Source organism: Elaeis guineensis, chromosome 4, assembly GCF_000442705.2.
Source record: "Elaeis guineensis isolate ETL-2024a chromosome 4, EG11, whole genome shotgun sequence".
NCBI classification, from domain to species: Eukaryota; Viridiplantae; Streptophyta; class Magnoliopsida; order Arecales; family Arecaceae; genus Elaeis; species Elaeis guineensis.
Window position 1 is genome coordinate 136,033,823 of NC_025996.2, and position 6,000 is coordinate 136,039,822.

A 6,000-nucleotide genomic window follows, 5' to 3' on the forward strand; every position below is an offset into this window, starting at 1 on the left:
AGACCGATTTGCTCCCCCTTGATAGGATTTACCGGTGACGCCGTTCCGACGGAGGGAATGATAGCTTTGACTGTGGCCGCGGGTCAGTATCCAAAGCAGTCCAGGGCTCTGGTGAATTTCTTGGTGGTAAAGGCACCATCTGCCTACAATGCAATCCTTGGCCGACCCGGCCTCAATGCTCTCAGAGCTGTCGTTTCAACCTACCATTTGAAGTTCCCCACCAACCAGGGGATCGGAGAGGTCCGGGGAGACCAAGCCCTGGCCAGACATTGCTACAACATCGCCTTGCAAAGAAGCGACCCGACTGACCCCTATCCCGTCAATGGATTGGATGCTCGCGACGACCTCACCGAAGAAAGGGGCAGCCCAATCGAAGATCTGGTACCAGTTCCCCTGAATGATGGGAACGCGGAGCATGTGGTGTTAATTGGCTCCAACCTGGGGAAGGAGGTGCGGATGCGTCTTATTGATTTTCTCCGAAGGAATGCGGACGTTTTCGCTTGGGTTCCGACGGACATGCTGGGGATTGACACGGAAGTCATGGAGCATCGTCTAGCAGTCGATCCTAAGCATCGACCGACAAAAGAAAAAATCCGAAATCATGCCCCGGAGAGGCAGAAGGCGATAGCTGAGGAAGTGGATAAGCTTCTCAAGGCCGGATTCATTAAAGAAGTCAATTATCCTGATTGGATTTCCAATGTTGTTTTGGTCAAGAAAGCAAACGACAAGTGGAGGATGTGTATAGACTTCAAAAAGCTGAATAAGGCTTGTCCAAAGGACAGCTACCCCCTGCCCAGAATCGACCAACTGGTTGACGCTACCTCAGGCCATGAGCTCCTCACTTTTATGGACGCGTTCTCCGGCTATAATCAAATTAAAATGGCATCGGAAGATGAAGAAAAGACAGCTTTCATCACTAATCACGGCCTTTACTGCTACAGGATCATGCCATTCGGCCTCAAGAATGCGGGCGCAACCTACCAACGGCTGGTGAACAAAATTTTCAAAGAGCAGATCGGCCGAAACATGGAGGTCTACGTGGACGATATGCTTGTGAAAAGCAAGTCTTCCAGAAATCATGTCGCCGATCTCGAGAAAACCTTTGGCGCTCTTCGAAAGTATAGAATGAAGCTGAACCCAACTAAATGCGCTTTTGAGGTAACCTCAGAAAAGTTCCTAGGCTTCATGGTATCAAAGTGCGGGATTGAGGCCAATCCAGAGAAAATTCGTGCCATCCAAGAGATGACCACCCCAAAGTCGATCAAGGAGGTTCAGCGCCTCACGGGGAGGATAGCAGCTCTTAATCGCTTCGTCGCGAGGTCGGCCGAACGATGTTTGCCCTTCTTTCAAACCCTCAAGCAGCTGAAGAACTTTTGTTGGACCCCTGAATGCCAACAGGCATTCGAAGAATTAAAAAACTACCTCAGCTCACCCCCACTGCTGGCAAAGCCTGAACCTGGGGAGGAACTATTTTTATACCTGACGGTCTCTCCCATGGCCCTAGCGACCGTCCTTGTCAAAGAAGAAACGAAAGTCCAGCGACCAGTCTACTACATTAGCCGCACACTGAGGGACGCCGAGATCAGGTACATCAAATTAGAAAAACTGACCTACGCCTTGTTGGTTGCAGCTCGGAGGCTCCGACCCTACTTTCAAGGGCATACCGTGATGCTACTCACCGATCAACCGATCAAGGCGATTTTGCATCGGGCTGACGCCTCCGGAAGAATGACAAAATGGGCGATCGAGCTCACGGAATTCGACATCAACTACAGACCTAGACCAGCAGTAAAGGCCCAAATATTGGCAGATTTCATAGTAGAGTGCACCATCCCAGAGGAGGCCGAACCTGAGCAAAGCAAAGTTGACGACCTGAAGTCTCAACCGAACTCCCCCAACGAAGAAGCCAATCCCTCCGATTGCTTTTGGACCCTCTATGTGGACGGATCTTCCAACATGGCAGGTGCGGGTGCAGGCCTGATCTTGGTCAGCCCGGAGGGAGTCATCGCGGAGTACGCTCTGCGTTTCGAGTTTCCCGCAACAAACAATGGAGCGAAATATGAAGCTCTGATCGTAGGATTAAGGATCGCCAAAGAGCTGGGAATAGGTCAACTCCGGGTACACAGCGACTCCCAACTAGTGGTGGGGTAAGTCAGCAGGAGTTATGAAGCGCGGAAGGATAGTATGGCCAAATATCTTGAGAAAGTAAAGGAACTTACCCCCGTCTTTAGCAGTTTCGACATTAGGCAGATTCCAAGGCTGGAGAATACCAGAGCCGATCTTCTCTCCAAGCTGGCGACATCGGCTCCGGCCGAATTGCCCAAAGACGTCCTCTTTGAAGTTCTAAAACATCCGAGTACAGAAGAATCGCGGCCCGTAATGGAGATCGACCACGAGCCCAGCTGGGTCGATCCGCTGATAACCTATCTTAGAGATGGAGTTCTCCCTCAGGACGCGAAGGAGGCTCGGAAGCTCTAGAATCAAGCCTCTCGGTACATCCTTTATGAGGGCAAATTGTACAAAAGATCATACTCCTTGCCCCTCTTAAGATGCCTCCGTCCCTCGGAAGCTGACTACGCCTTATGGGAAGTACACGAGGGAGTTTGCGAAAACCATTTGGGAGCTAGATCTTTATCCCACAAGCTACTCCACCAAGGATATTACTGGCCCACGATGCATCATGACTCGATTGAATATGTCAAAAAGTGTGATCGATGCCAGAGATACGCCAATGTCCAGAGACAGCCCGCCACCGAGCTCACACCCTTGAGTGCCCCATGGCCTTTTGCACAATGGGGGATGGACATCCTTGGCCCCTTTCCCATGGCGTCTGGACAAAGAAAGTTTCTCCTTGTAGCGATCGACTACTTCACCAAATGGGTTGAAGCCGAACCACTAGCGAAAATCACAGAAGCGAAAGTGCAAGATTTCGTCTGGAAATCAATCGTTTGCAGGTTCGGTTTGCCTAGAACCCTAATCATTGACAATGGACGGCAATTCGCGGGAGCCAGATTCGCTAAATTCTGTGAAGATCTCAACATCTCCCACAACTTCACATCAGTAGCCCATCCTCAGGCGAATGGCGAAGCTGAGGTGACTAACAGAATCCTTTTGCAGGGGATTAAGACAAGGCTTGAAAAAGCAAAAGGAACTTGGGCGGACGAGCTATATCATGTGCTATGGGCGTATCGAACTACCCAGAGGTTACCTACGGGGGGGACCCCCTTTGCTTTAGCCTTCGGAACGGAAGCCGTCATCCCGATCGAGCTTAAACTCCCGTCGGTGCGAGTCGTGGCATTCGACGAACACCAAAATTCATAAAGTTTTAGAGCCAACCTCGACCTGCTGGAAGAAAGATGGAAGATCGCTCAGGTTCGAATGGCAGCCTACAGACAGAAAGTCGCTCGATATTACAACGCCCGGGTCAAGAACAAAGCCTTTAAAGCAGGAGATCTAGTGCTTCGACGAGCTGCTGTCTCGCAACCTCAGGACCGGAGGAAACTCGCTCCAAACTGGGAGGGACCTTATGAGGTCAAAGAAGTAGTCCGGCCCGGAACTTATTATCTTAAGGAGCTCGGAGGAACCGACCTCCCACGACCGTGGAGCTCAGAAAACTTACGGATGTACTACCAGTGACTTCGTTTTAATCGAAAATCGCATGCCTATATGTCTTCGGATAATTCAAACAAACTGTATCAAAAACAAAAGGGCAACCTCATAAAGTTGAAGGCCCGGTTTCATTTAGACCGGATGGGGGGAGAGGCCTTGCAACGCCCATATGTGCCCCCGCAGCCCTGTTAGGGACAGGAGGAGAACCTCGTCCTAACTTGAGCAAAGTCGAAGGCCTAGTTTCATTTAGACCGGATGGGGGGAGAGGCCTTACAATGCCCATATGTGCCCCCACAGTCCTGTTAGGGACAGGAGGAGAACCTCACCCTAACTTGAGCAAAGTCGAAGGCCCAGTTTCATTTAGACCGGATGGGGGGAGAGGCCTTGCAATGCCCATATGTGCCCCCGCAGCCCTGTTAGGGACAGGAAGAGAACCTCGCCCTAACTTGAGCAAAGTCGAAGGCCCGGTTCCATTTAGACCGGATGGGGGGAGAGGCCTTACAATGCCCATATGTGCCCCCACAGCCCTGTTAGGGACAGGAGGAGAACCTCATCCTAACTTGAGCAAAGTCGAAGGTCCGATTTTATTTAGACCGGATGGGGGGAGAGGCCTTGCAACGCCCATATGTGCCCCCGCAGCCCTGTTAGGGACAGGAGGAGAACCTTGCCCTAACTTGAGCAAAGTCGAAGGCCCGGTTTCATTTAGACCGGATGGGGGGAGAGGCCTTACAACGCCCATATGTGCCCCCACAGCCCTGTTAGGGACAGGAGGAGAACCTCGCCCTAACTTGAGCAAAGTCGAAGGTCCGGTTCCATTTAGACCAGATGGGGGGAGAGGCCTTACAACGCCCATATGCGCCCCCACAGTCATGTCAGGAACAGGAGGAGGATCTCATCCTGACATGAACAAAGTCGAAGGCCCGGTTCCATTTAGACCGGATGGGGGGAGAGGCCTTACAACGCCCATATGCGCCCCCACAGCCATGTCAGGAACAGGAAGAGGACCTCATCCTGACATGAACAAAGTCAAAGGCCTAGTTCTTTTAGACCGGATGGGGGGAGAGGCCCTGCAACGCCCATATGCGCCCCCCCCAAGAAGAAAACCTTGCCCTAGCTTAAGCAACTTTGACCGACGGTAAGCCCGGCTCGGACTCCTACGGGAGCCGGGCTCCATCACCGACATCGACTACAGGGCACTCCGTCCGGACTCCTACGGGAGCCGAGCTCCATCATCGACATCGACTACAGGACAACTCCGTCCGGACTCCTACGGGAGCCGAACTCCGTCGACAACAACAACTGCCGGTAAGCCTTGTTCGGACTCCTACGGGAGCCGGACTTCACCTATGACCTTGATTGCAGGAAGACTTCGCCCTGACTCCTATGGGAGCCGGGCTTTGTCCACGACGCCAAGGAAAGCTCCGCCCGGACTCCTACGGGAGCCGGGCTCCACCCACAACTCCAACCTCGAGAGGGATTCCCCGTTCGGACTCCCACGGGAGCCGAACTTCGCCTCGGCTTCAGCGGAGCAAAACTCCAAGCGAAAAAAGGAAAGCAATGGATTGCAACAGTGACGATTGGAAAACAAACAGCGCCCAAGGGTGACAGAGGCTCGGATCCCCAAATTCAAGCCCTAGGAGGAACCCCGGGCCCGAATGGCCCCAAGCGAACCTGCAGCCATTGACGGAATGACAACCGAATATCTTCGAACGACGTAAAAGCCGAAAAGGAGCTCGGCAAATAATAACCCTACACGAATAAAAGAGGTCGTCGATGACCTTAGGACGACGTGAAAAAGAAAAGAAGAAAAGGAGGAAGAAAGAGGAAAGAAAAATGAAGAAGTTCGACAGACAACTATTTGATGCAAGATGCAGACAAGGTAACAAAATCTCCTTTTCATTTAATAAGATATACGTTACAAGACCCGGTGGGTCAAGGAAAAAAAGATATGCATCATTGCAAGCCTCGCGAGCACGGCTTGGAAAGGATATACCGGAGGCCGCTCCAAGCTGCAAACTCCTCTTCCCGTTTCTGTCCTTCTCAGCCGTGTTCTCCAGTGCGTGTAACGGACTTATCGGCTCTCGTCCCGTCTCGCTTCGCTCCATCTCCGAAGTCCCAACCCTAGGGGGAAAAGGGTGGGATAGATTCCCGGGGGTGGTAAAGGCAACGGCAGCAGTGACGAAGACCTGTTTCAAGAAGAGCCGGAGTCACCTTGGAGGCAGCGGTGATGTCAAAGATATGCTCCATCTCCGAATGCTCCACGACAGCCGCCATCCAAAATATTCCGGCAAGGTCGGCATGTGCTACTTCCATCATCCCCGCAACAAGTTCCACTGCCCCACCATCGACGCCGACCGCTTCTGGTCCCTCGGCCCCGACGGCATCAAGGAT